The sequence below is a fragment of the Phyllobates terribilis genome, unplaced genomic scaffold, assembly GCF_046119375.1.
Source record: "Phyllobates terribilis strain yellow unplaced genomic scaffold, ASM4611937v1 Scaffold_11__3_contigs__length_659146591, whole genome shotgun sequence".
NCBI classification, from domain to species: domain Eukaryota; kingdom Metazoa; phylum Chordata; class Amphibia; order Anura; family Dendrobatidae; genus Phyllobates; species Phyllobates terribilis.
This window is the reverse complement of record NW_027362771.1, coordinates 574,792,503-574,814,148: the sequence shown is the minus strand read 5'-3', so window position 1 is coordinate 574,814,148 and position 21,646 is coordinate 574,792,503. Positions and strand designations below refer to the sequence as shown.

The window sequence follows — 21,646 nt, the reverse complement described above, 5'->3', positions numbered from 1 at the left end:
CTGTTTTTGGAAAAGGGGGAGATATTATCTATATATAAATATATGTATATGTGTGCGTGTGTGTATAAAGATCAAATACTATATAGTGCTTCTCACTAAATTAGAATATCATCAAAAAGTTAATTTATTTCAGTTCTTCAATACAAAAAGTGAAACTCCTATATTATATAGAGTCATTACACACAGAGTGATCTATTTCAAGTGTTTATTTCTGTTTTGGCGTTCCATTATGTTGGCCTTTTTGCATATAGTACAGGCTCTTTTTGCACATAGTACAGGCTCTTTTTGCATATAGTACAGGCTCTTTTTGCACATAGTACAGGCTCTTTTTGCACATAATACAGGCTCTTGTTGCACATAGTACAGGCTCTTGTTGCTCTCATGTTATGTGTATGGTCCGAGCAGAAGTGACGGGGAACTGTGCAGAGATGGGGCTCAGCCTTGTTGCTCCAGACGGGATTACGGTGTGACTGCATAGGTGACCCTGTGAACATCGGATGTTTCCCCCCGTTCAGGGTCAGTCGTAGGGGGCACACAAAGCAGGCGGGAGCTGTGCACATCAGTAGTTATGGTGTGCAGCCTTAGGTCACTTACAGAGGGAAGATAACCTCTGTGACTGACCCTGGCAGGTCCAAGGAGGCATTCATCCTGTGGGCTTCAGTGAGCGTGCATGTAATATATGGTATCAGTATAGATCCCTTCATACTTCCCAGGTGCAAGAAATAATGTATTTATATAATACAAGGTGTTGAACAGTGGTTGATTTCAGACTAAATTCTAACCACTCCCTTGTGTGGTGCAGAGGCCAGATAGCTCAGTCAGTGGAGCATCAGACTTTTAATCTCAGGGTCCAGGGTTCAAGTGTTTTTTTAATAAAATGTAATGATGAAAAAATATTGAAATGACTGTATGATACATATATGTCTACCAGGAGCTGGTTGATTATGACACAATATTATGGGAGGTGGCTCAGTATGGAGGACGAGCGGTGATCTCCTCTGATGGCGCCACAAGGTCTCCTGCACAGTCAGTTTCCTATATTGTGAAATCCATAGGGTCCCAGATTACTCTGTCCCTGATGGACCTGGCTTTATACAGATTTCGGGTAAATATAAATGACGGGAGAGGCCGAGCCAAGGTCTCTCCAGGAATTTCTGGATGGTGCAAAAACCTGATTATGTCTGGTATTACTGCTTAGCTCTATTGAAGAGAATGGGGTCTAGCTACAATACCACATACAACCTGTGCACAGGGGTGGCGCTGTTTTTTGTAATTCCGAACAATTCCTATAAACTAGCAGTTGCATTTGTCAGACTGAATCATGTGGGTATAATAGATGTGGTTTCCTATTGTGTGGAGCAGGGAGACCTGACTTGTCTGCAGGCTGTCGGTGTTAGTAGTGACCAATGGAGATGGAAGTGTCGGCTTTCTCTCTCTCACTTCTCCTGTTTTAATTATTTTTCCTTTTCCCCAGTTATAATGAGTTCCATATGTTCAATGTGCGGGTGATATTTCCCTCTCCGGAGATGTCTGTGTGGATTTTAATTTTTCTTTATGACAGGGAGGTGGGAAAGTGAGGGGGAGGGTGGGCGAGCTGTAATTTTTATTGGTACCATTTTGGGGTCCTTACGACTTTCAAATCTGTTTTAATTCTACCTTATTTTGGGAGGTGACGCGACCAAAAAACAATAAAATGCGATTCTGACATTGATATTTTTTTCCTCTGTTTCAGTGTGTAGCATATGGGATAAGTAATATTTTATTAGTTCAGATATTTACCAACCTGGCGATACCAAAAGTGTAAATTTTTGACATTTTGGTAAAAAGGGGTCAGATTTTATTTTTTCCTGTCCCATTAAGGGACTTGGTGTTAGAACCCTCCTGTTTGTTTTTTCCATCTTGTGTTTTGCGGTCATGTGACAATCTGCCTTGATATTCCAGCTCTGCCCTTTTGGCTGTGCTGGACTTCAGTGTTTGACTGTTTCTCTAGCCTGGTGCTTCGGTGCCTTTCTCTGTCAGTTCGTTTGGTCCTTCTGGGACCTCTAGTACCTTTTTGTCAGTTAGTCTTTTTGTGTTCTGCAACAACTTCTCTGTTTAGGAGGTGTCCCATTTTTTGTCCCAGTCCTTAGTTCTTTTAGGGGCCCCTCCCCTTATGCTATAGGTCTTCGTTCAGACTAGCCGAGGACTAAGGCGGGTCTGTTCGCTAGGAACAGTCAGCCTGCTACATTGTAGGGATTCAGCTTAGTCTTACTGTAGGGACAGCTTTCCCCTATCTTTCCTTAGTACTTGTTGCAGATCATAACACTTGGACCTGCAATTGCTTAATAGTCACCTCCATACAGCCAGTCTCTGTACATCCTATTCTGGCCGCACAGATGGGTGATCGATGTAGTCCAGTCTATGCTCGTGTTGGTCACTGCTGTGGTCAGTGATTGGCTGCAGTGGTTACATTGTAAAAGGTTTTAAAGTAAAACAGTCTACACCCCCTCTTATAAAAGACCGTTGTTGCATTTGTTCTTAGGCCCTCTAAGTGAGGTCTGAACCTCATGCATTTCTTCATGTTGCTGCATTGTTGGCGCTCCATTATGTTGGATGTTTCTCACTTTGTGAATGTAATTATTATAGACTGTTGCTGCACTTATGTTATGTGTATAGAACGAGAGGAAGTGACGGGGGACTATGCAGAGATGACGCTTGGCCGCGTGGCCTCCGACAGGATACTGTTTGACTGCCTAGGTGACCCCGTGAACATTCAATGGTTTCCGCCACTCAGGGTTAGTGGTTACAGTGTGCAGTCTTAGGTCACTTACAGAGGGAAGATCACCTCTGTGAGTGACCCTGGCAGGTCCAAAGAGGCGTTCATCCTGTGGGCTTCAGTGAGTGTGCATGTAATATAATGTCTTTATATATGGTATCAGTGGTAGATCCCTTCATACTTCCCAGGTGCAAGAACTATTTGCACAGTCAAAGGTGTCAGATGACGATTGGTTCCAGACTGAAATGTTAGCACTCCAATATTTTCAACAGAGCCTGGATAGCTCAGTCGGTAGAGCATCAGACTTTTAATCTGAGGGTCCAGGGTTCAAGTCCCTGTTCAAGCAGAAGTATTTTTAATAAAATTGAATAATAAAAATTATTGAAACGACTGCATGAGGGACGGTCTAATCAGTGATATATTATAATATACAGCATTATAGACACAATATTGAGGGAGGCGGCTCAGTATGGAGGTCTCATCTGATGTAGCACGCAAGGTCACCTGCACAGTTTCCTATATTGTGACATCCACAGATTACACCGTCCCTGATGGACCTGGCTTTATACGGATTTTGGGTAAATATAAATGACCGGAGAGGCCGACCCCAGGCATTGTGCCTGTTAATTGTCCAGAACTCACATTAGTCTAATCGTTTTTTCCAGAACCAGGGCCGCACTTCTTCAGGTTTGTCCTGATTTTCCTATTCTTTTTTTTTGGAAAACTTCTTCCGAAGTCGCCGACTCTCAGCATGGTTTATGGACGCATCGACAACACATAACTGACTGCTCAGAAAAACCCCGAGAATCTCCCCGGAGACTGAATCATGTAGAGAACTAGGCTGCGTCATGTGTCATGTCGTTACATACTATTATTGAAGGTATTGTGGGTATTGCGGTATTCAGTCACTATCTGGTATTCTTATGTGGTGATGGTATGGCGGTATTCAGTCACTATCTGGTGTTTTTATAGGGCAATGGTATGGCGGTATTCAGTCACTATCTGGGACTATTATATGGTGATGGCATGACAGTATTCAGTTTCTATCTGGTGCTATTATGAGGTAATAGTTTGGCGGTATTCAGTCACTATCTAGTGTTATGTGGTGATGGTATGGCAGTATTCAGTCACTATCTGGTGTTATTATATGGTATGGCGGCATTCATTCACTAATCAGTCAATGTTTAATGCTATTTTGTTGTCACTGTATGGCGGTATCCAGTCACTATTTGGTGCCGTTATACGACCATGGTTTTGAGGCATTCAGTCACTACTTGTTGTTATTATGTGGTTATAGTATGGCGGTATTCAGTCACTACTTGGTGTTATCATGTGGTTATAGTATGGCGGTATGTCAGCTGCTCTCCTGGCATTTTCAGCGGGGGTCACTAGTAACATAATCCCCTAATACATAAGTAAAGGTTCCTCTCCAGGAAATCAGATCCGGTGCTGAGTTCGTGTAGTAGAAGATGGAGAAACTGTGTAACCGGAAATGAGGAGCCGTCAGACGGCGGAGAGACCCAGCAGAAAGTCCTGACCTCAGAGAGTCTGTACAGAAGCCCGGATAGCTCAGTCGGTAGCATCAGACTTTTAATCCCTGTTCAAGTCCCTGTTCAGACGGAAGCTTTTAATCAAAAATGTTGAAACGTCTCTTGTTTCTTCCATGACAGACTTAGGGGAGGGGTTTATTAGCATATCGTATGCTCCCAGAATCCTATGCTCCCAGAATCCTATGCTCCCAGAATCCTATGCTCCCAGAATCCTTTGCTCCCAGAATCCTTTGCTCCCACAGCCCCCTAATGACTTTGTCTCTCCTCAGTGTAGACAGAGCCCCAGATCCGGAGGCCGCAGCTCCTCACAGATGACCTCCAGCTTTGCGCAGTGGCAGTATCATAGCCCATGAGGTTTATCCGAGGCGTGATTATTGCTAGTTGAAAACTTTTCCCAATACCCCGCCATGAGGACTGGTAATACAGTCAGCATGGCAATTTTTGACAGTCTCCCAGGAGACTGAGTAGGTGGTTAATAGTAGAAAAACTATTATTCCTGTTTAGCTAGAGTGATTCTATATACAGTTGTATTGGAGCTCTGTGTTATATGTGGGGCTGAGAATTATATGTAAAGTTTTATTTCTCTCAGGCCAGGGGCGTACATAGAAATCATGGGGCCCCCAAGAAAAACATAATAATAGTCAGATCACAGAAGAGCAGATCTCACAACCTTCCAGCCTTTACATAGCGATTTTCCTCCTGCTGAAGTCATAGATTCCTCTTTCATTGCCCCCGTAAAATATCTAAACAAATGTGCCCCCCAAACACAGTATGATACCCCCATGATGAATTCCTCTACACACATTATAATGACCCTACTGTACCCCACTTCAACTCCACAGGCAAAGTATGGTGATCCCCCAAACTGTGACCCCCACACAGCCCTCCATGCACTATAATGGGCCTACATACAGTATAATAGCCCGCACTAGCCCTCCAAACAGTATAATTGCTTGCATACAGTATAATAGACCCCCACATATTATAATGGCCCCACATAGCCTTCCATATAGTATAATGCGTCCCCCATAACTATCCATATAGTATAATGCACTCTCCATGGTCCTCCATAAAATATAGTGCACTCCCCATGGTCCTCCATACAATATAATGCACCCCCTATGGTACTCCATACAGTAGTATGAACCCCCATGGTCCTCCATACAGAATAATGTGCTCCCATGGTCCTCCATACAGAATAATGCACCCCATGGTCCTCCATACAGTATAATGCACCCCCATGATCCTCCATACAGTATAATGCACCCCATGGTCCTCCACACAATATAATGCGCCCACCATGACCCTCCAGACAGTATAATGCACCTGCATGGTCCTTCCCACAATATAATACACCCCACATGGTCCTCCATACAGTATAATGCACCCCCATGGTCCCCCATACAGTAGTATGCATTACCATGGTCCTCCATACAGTAGTATGCACCCCCATGATCCTCCATACAGTATAATGCACCCCCATAATCCTCCATACAATATAATGCACTTCCGTGATCCTCCTTTCAGTAGTATGCACCCCCATCACCCTCCATACAATATAATGCACCCCCATGATCTTCCATACAGTAGTATGCACCCTTAATGGTCCTCCATACAGTAGTATGCACCCCCCTGTTCCTCCATACAGTATAATGCACCCCCATGGTCCTCCATACAGCATAATGTATCCCCATGGTCCTCGATACAGCATAATGTACCCCCATAGTACACCATACAATATAATGCAACCCCATGATCCTCCATACAGTTGTATACACCCTCATGATCCTCCATACAGTTTAATGTGCCCCCATGGTCTTCCATACAATATAATGCACCCCCTTGATCCTTCATACAGTATTATGCACCTCCATGATCCTCCATACAATATAATGCACCCCCATACTGTATTATGGCCACCAGTCACTGATTAAAAAAAAATACAGTACTCATCTGTCCTTTTTGCGCCCAATGCTCCAGTCTCCTCAGCGTGTGGTGTGAAGCGCTGGACACCTCGTCTGATGTGTCAGAGCAGTGGGCGCGATGACGTCATTACAGGGCGCCCGCTGCTCTGACACGTCAGACGCCGAGGAAGAATGATGCTGATGCTCCCTCCTCCATCATCATTGCTCACACTGGGCCCCCCTCCGGCCATCAGCGAGAGCAATGAAGATAGAGGAAGGAGCGTCAGTAGACACTTCCACCCCCATCATTCTGTGTGGGCGGCTGGGCACCGCTGGTGCTAACAGGCAGAGGCGGGGCTCAGTGCGGTATCTGCTGCGGTGAGGGGCCCCATAGCAGTGGTGTGGCCTGCCGCCATTGGCGTTACGCCAGTGCCTAAGGCCAAAAGAATAAGCAAAGAAATGTGGAGAATCAATTACAGAATTAATATCTTGTCAGCTGCTTCTCTGGAGATTACTCCAAATAGAGTCATGTTATGGTTTTGGGGTGCTATTATATGGTCATGTTATGGCGGTGTTACAGTCACTATTTCCTTTTGTGTGTTCATAGTATTGTGGTATTATTCAGTCACTATTTGGTATTATTGGGTGTTTATGGTACAGTCACTATTTTTTTAGTTTTTTTTCATTAGAAGCTTCTGGTAACAGCCTCCCCGACCCCCAATTCATCATAAGTCCCTGTTTAGTGTTCTCTTCCACCCCTATTTCATAACATGTCATTGATAGCGTCTTCTCCCACCCCCAGTTCATTATGAGACCCTCTTAGTATCTTTCCCCACATCAGAATTTTCCTAATTTCTGCATAAATTTGACCTAAAACGACATCAGCTTTTCACAAGTGGATGAAGAACCAAATCAAATGAGTCCAAAACATTAAACTTTACACTTTTTTTTAAAGAAAATAATCCAATCTCACATGTCTGTGAGTGACAAAAGTATGTGAACCTTTAAGGTTAGCAGATAATTTGAAGGTAGGATTGATAGGGAGGGTTAACATATGGCGGTATTTAATCACTATTTGTTATTATATGGTCACAGCATGACAGTATTGCTTCTCAGCTGCTCTTCTTGCGCCATCATCAGGAAGTCCCTGGTAATGCAATCCTGTAACACATAAGTGAAGGTTCCCCCAGGACACAGGAGCAGACAGTCTGTATAGCAGGAGGTGGTGACACTATGGTCAGATGGAGGATGAACCCTCTCCCCTCCCCCAGCCTGGGGGGCATTTGTTTCTTCCATTACAGATTTAGGGGAGGGGCATTATTAGCATATCCACTCCCAGAATCCTTTGCTCCCACAGCCCCCTAATGACTTTGTCTCTCCTCAGTGTAGACAGAGCCCCAGATCCGGAGGCCGCAGCTCCTCACAGATGGCCTCCAGCTTTGCGCAGTGGCAGTATCATAGCCCATGAGGTTTATCCGAGTCGTGATTATTGCTAGTTGAAAACTTTTCCCAATACCCCGCGATGATGATTTGAAATATAGTCAGCATGGCAATTTTTGACAGTCTCCCAGGAGACTGAATAGGTGGTTAATAGTAGAAAACTGTTATTCTTGTTTAGCTAGAGTAATTCTATATACAGTTGTATTGGAGCTCTGTGTTATATGTGGGGCTGAGAATTATATGTAAAGTTTTATTTCCCTCAGGCCAGGGGCGTACATAGAAATCATGGGGGCCCCCAAGAAAAAAATAATAATAGTCAGATCACAGAAGAGCAGATCTCACAACCTTCCAGCCTTTACATAGCAATTTTCCTCCTGCTGAAGTCATAGATTCCTCTTTCATTGCCCCCATAAAATATGTAAACAAATGTGCCCCCCAAACACAGTATGATACCCCCATGATGAATTCCTCTACACACATTATAATGACCCTACTGTACCCCACTTCAACTCCACAGGCAAAGTATGGTGATCCCCCAAACTGTGACCCCCACACAGCCCTCCATGCACTATAATGGGCCTACATATAGTATAATAGCCCGCACTAGCCCTCCAAACAGTATAATTGCTTGCATACAGTATAATAGACCCCCACATATTATAATGGCCCCACATAGCCTTCCATATAGTATAATGCGTCCCCCATAACTCTCCATATAGTATAATGCACTCTCCATGGTCCTCCATACAATATAATGCACCCCCTATGGTACTCCATACAGTAGTATGAACCCCCATGGTCCTCCATACAGAATAATGTGCTCCCATGGTCCTCCATACAGAATAATGCACCCCATGGTCCTCCATACAGTATAATGCACCCCCATGATCCTCCATACAGTATAATGCACCCCATGGTCCTCCACACAATATAATGCGCCCACCATGACCCTCCAGACAGTATAATGCACCTGCATGGTCCTTCCCACAATATAATACACCCCACATGGTCCTCCATACAGTATAATGCACCCCCATGGTCCTCCATACAGTAGTATGCATTACCATGGTCCTCCATACAGTAGTATGCACCCCCATGATCCTCCATACAGTATAATGCACCCCCATAATCCTCCATACAATATAATGCTCTTCCGTGATCCTCCTTTCAGTAGTATGCACCTCCATACAATATAATGCACCCCCATGATCTTCCATACAGTAGTATGCCCCATTAATGGTCCTCCATACAGTAGTATGCACCCCCCTGTTCCTCCATACAGTATAATGCGCCCCCATGGTCCTCCATACAGCATAATGTATCCCCATGGTCCTCGATACAGCATAATGTACCCCCATAGTACACCATACAATATAATGCAACCCCATGATCCTCCATACAGTTGTATACACCCTCATGATCCTCCATACAGTTTAATGTGCCCCCATGGTCTTCCATACAATATAATGCACCCCCTTGATCCTTCATACAGTATTATGCACCTCCATGATCCTCCATACAATATAATGCACCCCCATACTGTATTATGGCCACCAGTCACTGATTAAAAAAAAAATACAGTACTCATCTGTCCTTTTTGCGCCCAATGCTCCAGTCTCCTCAGCGTGTGGTGTGAAGCGCTGGACACCTCGTCTGACGTGTCAAAGCAGTGGGCGAGATGACGTCATTACAGGGCGCCCGCTGCTCTGACACGTCAGACGCCGAGGAAGAATGATGCTGATGCTCCCTCCTCCATCATCATTTCTCACACTGGGCCCCACTCCGGCCATCAGCGAAAGCAATGAAGATAGAGGAAGGAGCGTCAGTAGACACTTCCACCCCCATCATTCTGTGTGGGCGGCTGGGCAGCGCTGGTGCTAACAGGCAGAGGCGGGGCTCAGTGCGGTGCCTGCTGCGGTGAGGGGCCCCATAGCAGTGGTGTGGCCTGCCGCCATTAGCGTTACGCCAGTGCCTAAGGCCAAAAGAATAAGCAAAGAAATGTGGAGAATCAATTACAGAATTAATGTCTAGTCAGCTGCTTCCCTGGAGATTACTCCAAATAGAGTCATGTTATGGTTTTGGGGTGCTATTATGTGGTCATGTTATGGCGGTGTTACAGTCACTATTTGCTTTTGTGTGTTCATAGTATTGTGGTATTATTCAGTCACTATTTGGTATTATTGGGTGTTTATGGTACAGTCACTATTTTTTTAGTTTTTTTTCATTATAAACTTCTGGTAACAGCCTCCCCGACCCCCAATTCATCATAAGTCCCTGTTTAGTGTTCTCTTCCACCCCTATTTCATTGATAGCGTCCCCTCCCACCCCCAGTTCATTATGAGACCCTCCTTTTATTTTTCCCCACATCAGAATTTTCCTAATTTCTGCATAAATTTGACCTAAAACGACATCAGCTTTTCACAAGTGGATGAAGAACCAAATCAAATGAGTCCAAAACATTAAACTTTTACACTTTTTTTTAAAGAAAATAATCCAATCTCACATGTCTGTGAGTGACAAAAGTATGTGAACCTTTAAGGTTAGCAGATAATTTGAAGGTAGGATCGATAGGGAGGGTTAATATATGGCGGTATTTAATCACTATTTGTTATTATATGGTCACAGCATGACAGTATTGCTTCTCAGCTGCTCTTCTTGCGCCATCATCAGGAAGTCCCTGGTAATGCAATCCTGTAACACATAAGTGAAGGTTCCCCCAGGACACAGGAGCAGACAGTCTGTATAGCAGGAGGTGGTGACACTATGGTCAGATGGAGGATAAACCCTCTCCCCTCCCCCAGCCTGGGGGGCTTTTCTTTCTTCCATTACAGATTTAGGGGAGGGGTGTTATTAGCATATCCACTCCCAGAATCCTTTGCTCCCACAGCCCCCTAATGACTTTGTCTCTCCTCAGTGTAGACAGAGCCCCAGATCCGGAGGCCGCAGCTCCTCACAGATGGCCTCCAGCTTTGCGCAGTGGCAGTATCATAGCCCATGAGGTTTATCCGAGGCGTGATTATTGCTAGTTGAAAACTTTTCCCAATACCCCGCCATGAGGGCTCGTAATACAGTCAGCATGGCAATTTTTGATAGTCTCCCAGTAGACTGAATAGGTGGTTAATAGTAGAAGAAGAAGTTATTGCTGTTTAGCTGGAATAAATCTATATACAGTTGTGTTGGAGCCGTATGTTACATGTGTCGGGCTGAGAATCAGCAAAGAAACGTGCGGGATCAATTACAGAATTACTATCTATTCAGTACCTTCCCTGGAGATTTCTCCATATATAGTCATGTTATGGTTGTTTTTTGTTATTATGTGGTGATGGTATGGCGGTATTACAGTCATTATTTGGTGTTACTATGTGGTGATGGTATGGTGGTATTCAGTCACTATTTGGTGTTATTATGTGGTGATGATATGGTGGTATTCAGTCACTATTTGGTGTTATTATGTGGTGATGGTATGGCGGTATTCAGCCACTATTTGGTGTTATTTTGTGGTGATGGTATGGCGGTATTCAGCCACTATTTGGTGTTATTATGTGGTGATGGTATGGCGGTATTCAGCCAATATTTGGTGTTATTATGTGGTGATGGTATGGCGGTATTCAGTCACTATCTCGTGTTATTATGTGGTGATGATATGGCGGTATTTAGTCACTATTTGGTGTTAGTATGTGGTGATGGTAAGGCGGTATTCAATCACTATTTGGTGATATTATGTGGGGATGGTATGGCGGTATTCAGTCACTATTTGGTGTTATTATGTGGTCATGGTATGGCGGTATTCAGCCACCATTTAGTGTTACTATGTGGCGATGGTATGGCTATATTCAGCCACTATTTGGTGTTATTATGTGGTGATGGTATGGCGGTATTCAGTCACTATCTCGTGTTATTATGTGGTGATGATATGGCGGTATTTAGTCACTATTTGGTGTTAGTATGTGGTGATGGTATGGCGGTATTCAATCACTATTTGGTGATATTATGTGGGGATGGTATGGCGGTATTCAGTCACTATTTGCTGTTATTATGTGGTGATGGTATGGCGGTATTCAGTCACTATCTGGTGTTATTATGTGGTGATGGTATGGTGGTATTCAGTCACTATTTGCTGTTAGTATGTGGTGATGGTATGGCGGTATTCAGTCACTATTTGCTGTTATTATGTGGTGATGGTATGGCGGTATTCAGTCATTATTTGGTGTTATTACGTGGTGATGGTATGGCGGTATTCAGTCAATATTTGCTGTTATTATGTATTGATGGTATGGCGCTATTCAGTCACTATTTGGTTATGTGGTGATGGTATGGCGGTATTCAGCCACTATTTGGTGTTATGTGGTGATGGTATGGCTGTATTCAGCCACTATTTTGTGTTATGTGGTGATGGTATGGCGGTATTCAGCCACTATTTGGAGTTATTATGTGGTGATGGTATGGCGGTATTCAGCCACTATTTGGTGTTATTATGTGGTGATGGTATTGCGGTATTCAGTCACTATTTGCTGTTATGTGGTGATGGTATGGCGATATTCAGTCACTATCTGGTGTTATTATGTGGTGATGGTATGGCGATATTCAGTCACTATCTGGTGTTATGTGGTGATGGTATGGCGGTATTCAGTCACTATTTGCTGTTATGTGGTGATGGTATGGCGGTATTCAGTCACTATTTGGTGTTATTATGTGGTGATGGTATGGCGGTATTCAGCCACTATTTTGTGTTATGTGGTGATGGTATGGCGGTATTCAGCCACTATTTGGAGTTATTATGTGGTGATGGTATGGCAGTATTCAGCCACTATTTGGTGTTATTATGTGGTGATGGTATTGCGGTATTCAGTCACTATTTGCTGTTATGTGGTGATGGTATGGCGATATTCAGTCACTATCTGGTGTTATTATGTGGTGATGGTATGGCGATATTCAGTCACTATCTGGTGTTATGTGGTGATGGTATGGCGGTATTCAGTCACTATTTGCTGTTATGTGGTGATGGTATGGCGGTATTCAGTCACTATTTGGTGTTATTATGTGGTGATGGTATGGCGGTATTCAGCCACTATTTGGTGTTATTATGTGGTGATGGTATGGCGGTATTCAGTCACTATTTAGTGTTATTATGTGGTGATGGTATGGCGATATTCAGTCACTATCTGGTGTTATTATGTGGTGATGATATGGCGGTATTCAGTTACTGAAGAGCAGTCAGGTGGAGGATGAACCCTCTCCTCTCCCCCAGCCTGTGGGGCTTTTCTTTCTTCCATTACAGACTTAGGGGAGGGGTTTATTAGCATATACACTCCCAGAATCCTTTGCTCCCACAGCCCCCTAATGACTTTGTCTCTCCTCAGTGTAGACAGAGCCCCAGATCCGGAGGCCGCAGCTCCTCACAGATGGCCTCCAGCTTTGCGCAGTGGCAGTATCATAGCCCATGAGGTTTATCCGAGGCGTGATTATTACTAGTTGAAAACTTTTCCCAATACCCCGCCATGAGGGCTCGTAATGCAGTCAGCATGGCAATTTTTGACTGTCTCCCAGGAGACTGATTAATGGTGTTAGTATTAGAAGAAGTGCTAATAGGAGATCATTACGTGTATACAGTTGTATTGGAGCCGTATGTTACATGTCGGGCTCAGAATTATAAGTAACATTTCACTTCCCTGAGGACAAGAGAATCAGCAAAGAAACGTGCGGGATCATTTACAGGATTACTATCTAGTCAGCTGCTTCCCCGGAGATTTCTCCATATGGAGTCATGTTATATACACTGCTCCAAAAAATAAAGGGAACACTCAGATAACACATCCTAGATCTGAATGAATGAAATATTCTCATTGAATACTTTGTTCTGTAGAAAGTTGAATGTGCTGACAACAAAATCACACAAAAATCATCAATGGAAATCACATTTATTAACCAATGGAGGCCTGGATTTGGAGTCACCCCCAAAATTAAAGTGGAAAAACACACTACAGGCTGATCCAACTTTGATGTAATGTCCTTAAAACAAGTCAAACTGAGGCTCAGTATTGTGTGTGTGGCCTCCACGTGCCTGTATGACCTCCCTACAACGCCTGGGCATGCTCCTGATGAGGCTGAGTATTGTGTGGCCTCCACGTGCCTGTATGACCTCCCTACAACGCCTGGGCATGCTCCTGATGAGGCTGAGTATTGTGTGGCCTCCACGTGCCTGTATGACCTCCCTACAACGCCTGGGCATGCTCCTGATGAGGCTCAGTATTGTGTATGGCCTCCACGTGCCTGTATGACCTCCCTACAACGCCTGGGCATGCTCCTGATGAGGCTCAGTATTGTGTGTGGCCTCCACGTGCCTGTATGACCTCCCTACAATGCCTGGACATGCTCCTGATGAGGCTGAGTATTGTGTGTGGCCTCCACGTACCTGTGTGACCTCCCTACAACGCCTGGACATGCTCCTGATGAGGCTGAGTATTGTATGGCCTCCACGTGCCTGTATGACCTCCCTACAACGCCTGGGCATGCTCCTGATGAGGCGGAGTATTGTGTGTGGCCTCCACGTGCCTGTATGACCTCCCTACAATGCCTGGACATACTCCTGATGAGGCTGAGTATTGTGTGGCCTCCACGTGCCTGTATGACCTCCCTACAACGCCTGGGCATGCTCCTGATGAGGCGGAGTATTGTGTGTGGCCTCCACGTGCCTGTATGACCTCCCTACAATGCCTGGACATGCTCCTGATGAGGCTGAGTATTGTGTGTGGCCTCCACGTGCCTGTATGACCTCCCTACAATGCCTGGACATGCTCCTGATGAGGCTGAGTATTGTGTGGCCTCCACGTGCCTGTATGACCTCCCTACAACGCCTGGGCATGCTCCTGATGAGGCTCAGTATTGTGTGTGGCCTCCACGTGCCTGTATGACCTCCCTACAACGCCTGGGCATGCTTCTGATGAGGATGAGGTTGTGGATGGTCTCCTGTGGGATCTCCTCCCAGACCTGGACTAAAGCATCCGCCAACTCCTGGACAGTCTGTGGTGCAATGTGACGTTGGTGGATGGAGCGAGACATGATGTCCCAGATGTGCTCAATCGGATTCAGGTCTGGGGAATGGGCGGGCCAGTCCATAGCTTCAATGCCTTCATCTTGCTGGAACTGCTGACACACTCCAGCCACATGAGGTCTGGCATTGTCCTGCATTAGGGGGAACCCAGGGCCAACCGCATCAGCATATGGTCTCACAAGGGGTCTGAGGATCTCATCTCGGTACCTAATGGCAGTCAGGCTACCTCTGGCGAGCACATGGAGGGCTGTGCGGCCCTCCAAAGAAATGCCACCCCACACCATTACTGACCCACTGCCAAACCGGTCATGCTGAAGGATGTTGCAGGCAGCAGATCGCTCTCCACGGCATCTCCAGACTCTGTCACGTCTGTCACATGTGCTCAGTGTGAACCTGCTTTCATCTGTGAAGAGCACAGGGCGCCAGTGGTGACTTTACCAATCCTGGTGTTCTGTGGCAAATGTCAAGCATCCTGCAGTGTTGGGCTGTGAAGACAACCCTCATCTGTGTACGTCGGGCCCTCATATCACCCTCACTGAGTCAGTTTCTAACCGTTTGTGCAGACACATGCACATTTGGGGCCTGATGGAGGTCATTTTGCAGGGCTCTGGCAGTGCTCCTCCTGTTCCTCCTTGCACAAAGGCAGAGGTAGCGGTCCTGCTGCTTGGTTGTTGCCCTCCTACGGCCCCCTCCACGTCTCCTGGTGTACTGGCCTGTCTCCTGTAGCGCCTCCAGCAGCTGGACACTACGCTGACAGACAAAGCAAACCTTCTTGCCACAGCTCGCATTGATGTGCCATCCTGGATGAGCTGCACTACCTGAGCAACTTCTGTGGGTTGTAGAGTCCGTCTCATGCCACCACGAGTGTGAAAGCACAACCAACATTCAAAAGTGACCAAAACATCAGCCAGAAAGCATTGTTGCTGAGATGTGGTCTGTGGTCCCCACCTGCAGAACCACTCCTTTATTGAGGGGGTCTTGATAATTGCAATAATTTCCATCTATTGTCTATTCCATTTGCACAACAGCATGTGACATTGATTGTCAATCAGTGTTGCTTCCTAAGTGGACAGTTTGATTTCACAGAAGTTTGACTTACTTGGAGTTATATTCTGTTGTTTAAGTGTTCCCTTTATTTTTTTGAGCAGTGTATTTTTTGTGTTATCATGTAGTCATGGTATGGCTAGGGTGTCGGCACCATTGAAATTGTTCCAGAAAATGAAGTATTTCTCCCAGAGCATTATTACAATTCCCCGTATTTTGTACACGTTTGTGAGTGTTGGAACAAAATATAAAAACAGAGGAAAAAAAAGGCAAATTGGACATAAGTTTACACAAAACCCCAATAATGGGCCAGACAAAATTGTTGGCGCCTTCAACTTAATATTTGGAATGTGGAATAAATATCTGCAATCAGTCGCTTCCTATAACCATCAGCTTCTTACACCTCTCAGCAGGAATCTTGGACTCTTCTTACAATCTGCACCAGGTCTCTCATATGTGAAGGGTGCCTTCTCCAAACAGTAATTTTAAGATCTCTCCACAGGTGATCAACGGGTTTTAGATCCGGACTCATTGCTGCCACTTCAGAACTCTCCAGCAATTTGTTTCCATCCATTTCTTGGTGCTTCTTGAAGTATATTTGGGGTCATTGTCCTGCTGCAAGACCTATGACCTAAAATGCAATCCCAGCTTTCTGACACTGGACAATACATTGTGGCCCAAAATCCTTTGGTAATCCTCAGATTCCATAATACCTTGCACACAGTAAATCACTCAGTTCCAGAGGCAGCAAAACAGCCCCAAAACATCTTTGAACCTCCACCATATTTGACTCTAGGTGCTGTGTTGTTTTCTTTGTAGGTCTCATTCTGTTTTCGGTAAACAGTAGAATGATGTGCTTTACCAAAAAACTCTATCCTGTTGTCATCTGTCCATAAAACCCTTTCCCAGAAGGATTTTGGCTTACTCACTTACAATTTGGCAAACTTCGGTCTAGCTTTTTTATGTCTTTGTGTCAGCAGGGGGGGTCCTCCTGGATCTCCCACCATAGCGTTTCATTTCATTCAAATGTCGGTGGATAGTTCGTGCTGACACTGATGCACCCTCCGGTTGCAGGACAGCTTGAATTTGGGGCTACTTTTCCTCAGACTATCCTGCGTTGCAACCTTTCAACAATTTTTCTCTGCCGTACACGTCCAGGGAGATTAGCTACAGTGCTATAGGTTGTAAACTTCTTGATTATGTTGTGCACCGTGGACAAAGGAACATCAAGATCTCTGAAGATGGACTTGTAATCTTGAAATTGTTGATATTTTTCAACAATTTTGATCCTCAAGTCCTCAGACAGTTCTCGTCTCCTCTTTCTGTTCTCCATGGTTAGTATGGCACACACAGATATACAATGTAAAGATTGAGTCAACGTCATCTCTTTTTTTTTTTCATCTGGTTTCAGTTGTGATTTTCATATTGCCCACGCCTTTAACTTGCCACAGGTGACTTTGTCCAGTCCCTGATATCATCCTCTCCCACCGCCCAAGTCATTATAAGTCCCTGATGATGTCCTCTCCCCAATTCAAACGTTATGTCTTATGGGATTATCTCTGCATTGCTGGACAAGTCTAGAATACAGAAGTGATTTTTTTTTTCCAGAACGTGGAAACCAATGGACAGTATGAATAGTTGGAAGTAGTGATATTGTGTAACCCGAAAAGAGGAGCAGATGGCCGATAATTCAGGAGAAAGTCCTTGTGTCAGAATGTGTGCACAGGTGGTGATACTGTGTAACTGGAAAGAAAAGCAGAAAGCAGATAGCTGTAGGAGAAAGAGTGTGTGTGACACTATGTAACCAGAAAGGAGGAGCAGACGGCCGACAGCTGCAGCAGAAAATCATTGTGTCAGTGATCATGTACAGAATCCTGGATAGCTCAGTCGGTAGAGCATCAGACTTTTAATCTGAGGGTCCAGGGTTCAAGTCCCTGTTCGGGCGGAAGCTTTTAACAAAGAGGAAAACAATAAATGTTATTTCATGAGGATATAAATGAGACCTAGAGAAGGACAAATGATGGAGACTATTCAGGAAAAAATCATGGTTACCATAATTCTTTTGATTTTGGACAGTCTTGGGTGGTGACCATGTTCTCCTTAGCTGCTCTCTTGTCGCCAACAACAGGCGATCACTGATAATGTAATGTACTAGAACATAAGTGAGGGCTCGTTACATATTCCACGTAGTAGGAACTTGTAGACAGTCAGTATAGAGGGACTATATGAAGGTATTCAGACCCTATTTGGTGTTATTATATGGTCTTGGTATGGAAGTAATCAGTCACTATTTGACAATATAACGTGGTCACCGGATGGCAGTTTTAGGTGAGTATTGGTTTAATCATGTGTTCCTGGTATAACCGTAATCAAAATTAAAAGCAAAACCACAGTAAGAGGAAATAGAATCAATTCATTTTGGGGGAAATTTACAATTATGTGTTTATAGTATGGTGGTTTTCAGTCACTATTTTTAGTTCTTATCACTATAAGTCCCTGCCTATCCCTGAAATCATTATAAGCCTCTGATAGCAGCCTCTCCCACCCACAATTCATTACAGCTCCCTGTATAGTGTCCTCTTCCACCCCTAGTTCATAATATATCCCTGATAGTGTCCACTCCCAGACCCCAATCCGTTATGAGTCCGTTTGGGTATCCTCCCCAACGTCAATTCATTATAAGTCCCTGTATAGCATCTTCTCTAACCAACTAATTCATTAAAAGTCCATGATGACATCCTCCTCCTTTTTCTCCCAATTCAATATAAGTCCCTGATAGTGACGCGCCCCCTGGGCCGTGTGGGGAACCCAGAACTGGGCCTTTTAGTGGATGCTGGGGGTTGTAGTCACCGTGGCAGTGACCCAGTCCCGTGGCTCAGAGTGGTCAAACCAGTGGCAGTCTATTTATGTGTTTTTTATGATTATTAAATGTCTGACTACGCCACCTGTGGATTGCGGTTAGGAGGAACCGCCGCTGCTGGGCAGGCCGCTGAGGCTGATGAGGTGTGCAGCTAGATGGTGTGACTCCCCACAGGAAGAGTATTGCCTCAGGGCAGCGTGAGTGGATGATGAGAGTTGTGGTGCAAGGGCGCAGCAGAAACTACTCAGAGTCTTTGCAGTGCAGTCCAGGGTCTTTACTCATAGTTGTTAATCCAGATTATTATGGCCGGTCATAATCTCCCGCATCGTACTGTGTTCGCCAAGTGAGGGGCTCGGCCGACTCCCAGATATCTTTGGAGTACTTATCAGGACCCCCTTCATGTGTCCTTTCTCTGGCTCTTCGTGCTTCACACCTTACACCGCTTCTGTCCAGCTGCCTCGGGTCTTGGCGGGCGACGTGTGTTCCGTTCCCTGGACCCTATGTGGTCCCTTCCTAGCGTGGACTGTGAGGGGCTGTGACACATGCAATGCCACAGCCTCCGGTGACTAGCTGAGCGTGGTTTCTGCCTCCACTAGTTAAGGGAACCGGTTCCCTGTCTTGGCCTGACCCCCCTACCTCCAGGTAGCGGCGGGCGTACGGCCGGCTTGCTGCATCTCCCGTACCTCTGGGGTCCCTTCTTCTCCTGGAGCCTTTCCTGCTCCCTCTCATCTCTGCTCTTTCTCTTCTCAGTCTTGGGCCTCTCAGGCTAGGCTCGTCTCCTGGAGCAGAGCTCCACAGAGCCCTGCTCTTTCACTTCTCCCCTCTGACTGAACACACTTCCTAAGATGGCTCCCCTCTTTATACTCCTACTCAGTGCACCCAGGATCTGCACTCTCCACCCACACACCACTGGGTTCCCCCTTTCCTAGGTGACCCCTTCCCACTCCTGCCAGGGATCAGGGACAATTGTGCTCTCCCGTGGGAGCATTGTCGCCCTGTCCCCCGGAAATGTGGTGTAATGCATGCAGGTGTCAGGGTCCTGAGCCATACTCCATCCTTACCTGAGAGTGAGATATCGCACATCTGGGTGAGATGCAATACCTCTGTAGCGACCGAACCCTCTGGGTGCTACACTAGCGTCCGTCCTCACTCTCCAGTTTTTTATAAGTCTCTAATATCATCCTCCCCTACCCCCAAGTCATTACAAGTCCCTGATAGCGTCCGACCTCACTCTCCAGTTTATTATAAGTCCCTGATATCATCCTGTCCCATCCACAAGTCATTACAAGTCCCTGATGGCGTCCTCCCTCCAATTCAATCGTTAAGTCTTATGGGATCATCTCTGCATTGCTGGACAGGTCTGGAATACAGAAGAGACGGTTCCTTTCCAGGACGTAGAAACCAATGGACAGAACGTATAGTGGTGAGTGGTGATAGTCTGTAACAAGAAAGGAGGAGCAGACGGCCGATAATACAGGAGAAAGTCATTGTGTCAGAGATCATGTACAGAAGCCCGGATAGCTCAGTCGGTAGAGCATCAGACTTTTAATCTGAGGGTCCAGGGTTCAAGTCCCTGTTCGGGCGGAAGCTTTTAACAAAGAGGAAAACAATAAATGTTATTTCATGAGGATATAAATGAGACCTAGAGAAGGACAAATGATGGAGACTATTCAGGAAAAAATCATGGTTACCATAATTCTTTTGATTTTGGACAGTCTTGGGTGGTGACCATGTTCTCCTTAGCTGCTCTCTTGTTGCCAACAACAGGCGATCACTGATAATGTAATATAGGAACTTGTGAACAGTCTGTATAGAGGGCACTATATGGCGGTATTCAGTCACTATTTAGTATTATAATGTGGTGATGGTATGGCGGTATTTAATCACTATTTTCTGTTATTATGTGCTGATGGTTTGGCGGTTATAAGTCACTAATTGTTATTATATGGTCACAGCATGACAGTATTGCTTCTCTTCTTGCGCCATCATCAGGAGGTTCCTGGTAATGCAATCCTGTAACACATAAGTGAAGGTTCCCCCAGGACGCAGGAGCAGACAGTCTGTATAGCAGGAGGTGGTGACACTATGGTCAGATGGAGGATAAACCCTCTCCCCTCCCCCAGCCTGGGGGGCTTTTCTTTCTTCCATTACAGACTTAGGGGAGGGGTGTTATTAGCATATCCACTCCCAGAATCCTTTGCTCCCACAGCCCCCTAATGACTTTGTCTCTCCTCAGTGTAGACAGAGCCCCAGATCCGGAGGCCGCAGCTCCTCACAGATGGCCTCCAGCTTTGCGCAGTGGCAGTATCATAGCCTATGAGGTTTATCCGAGGCATGATTATTGCTAGTTGAAAACTTTTCCCAATACCCCGCCATGAGGGCTCGTAATACAGTCAGCATGGCAATGTTTGACTGTCTCCCAGGAGACTGAATAGGTGGTTGAGCTAGATCTAAATCGGCCATGTGCTGTAGGATCAATATTCTAGAAATTACAACATTTCAGGTATATTTCTATGCCAATGAGAACTTGTTCCATGCAGGAAGAATTATATATATATATACAGTGCTGGCCAAAAGTATTGGCACCCCTGCAATTCTGTCAGATAATACTCAGTTTCTTCCTGAAACTAATTGCAATCACAAATTCTTTGGTATTATTCTCTTCATTTAATTTGCTTGCAAGGAAAAAACACAAAAGAGAATGAAGCAAAAATCAATCATTGATCATTTCACACAAAACTCCAAAAAAGGGCCGGACAAAAGTATTGGCACCCTCAGCCTAATACTTGGTTGCACAACCTTTAGCCAAAATAACTGCGAACAACCGCTTCCGGTAACCATCAATGAGTTTCTTACAATGCTCTGCTGGAATTGTAGACCATTCTTCTTTGGCAAACTGCTCCAGGTCCCTGATATTTGAAGGGTGCCTTCTCCAAACTGCCATTTTGAGATCTCTCCACAGGTGTTCTATAGGATTCAGGTCTGGACTCATTGCTGGCCACCTTAGAAGTCTCCAGTGCTTTCTCTAAAACCATTTTATAG

General features: G+C 45.2%; 8 non-coding genes across 8 annotated transcripts; all 8 read left to right on the top strand.

Annotated features, from left to right (window-relative positions):
- Window positions 1–3,028: 3,028 nt before the first annotated feature.
- Window positions 3,029–3,101, top strand: TRNAK-UUU (transfer RNA lysine (anticodon UUU)). The gene has a single exon. It is a non-coding gene; the product is annotated as a tRNA-Lys (tRNA).
- Window positions 3,102–4,625: 1,524 nt separating this feature from the next.
- On the top strand, window positions 4,626–4,765 carry LOC141168240 (U4 spliceosomal RNA). The gene has a single exon (XR_012251984.1). It is a non-coding gene; the product is annotated as a U4 spliceosomal RNA (small nuclear RNA).
- Window positions 4,766–7,644: 2,879 nt separating this feature from the next.
- On the top strand, window positions 7,645–7,784 carry LOC141168391 (U4 spliceosomal RNA). Its single transcript, XR_012252128.1, has one exon. It is a non-coding gene; the product is annotated as a U4 spliceosomal RNA (small nuclear RNA).
- A 2,830-nt stretch (window positions 7,785–10,614) lies between these two features.
- On the top strand, window positions 10,615–10,754 carry LOC141168228 (U4 spliceosomal RNA). The gene has a single exon (XR_012251972.1). It is a non-coding gene; the product is annotated as a U4 spliceosomal RNA (small nuclear RNA).
- A 2,306-nt stretch (window positions 10,755–13,060) lies between these two features.
- On the top strand, window positions 13,061–13,200 carry LOC141168300 (U4 spliceosomal RNA). Its single transcript, XR_012252042.1, has one exon. It is a non-coding gene; the product is annotated as a U4 spliceosomal RNA (small nuclear RNA).
- A 4,416-nt stretch (window positions 13,201–17,616) lies between these two features.
- Window positions 17,617–17,689, top strand: TRNAK-UUU (transfer RNA lysine (anticodon UUU)). The gene has a single exon. It is a non-coding gene; the product is annotated as a tRNA-Lys (tRNA).
- Window positions 17,690–20,115: 2,426 nt separating this feature from the next.
- Window positions 20,116–20,188, top strand: TRNAK-UUU (transfer RNA lysine (anticodon UUU)). Its single transcript has one exon. It is a non-coding gene; the product is annotated as a tRNA-Lys (tRNA).
- A 703-nt stretch (window positions 20,189–20,891) lies between these two features.
- On the top strand, window positions 20,892–21,031 carry LOC141168225 (U4 spliceosomal RNA). Its single transcript, XR_012251970.1, has one exon. It is a non-coding gene; the product is annotated as a U4 spliceosomal RNA (small nuclear RNA).
- Window positions 21,032–21,646: the final 615 nt, after the last annotated feature.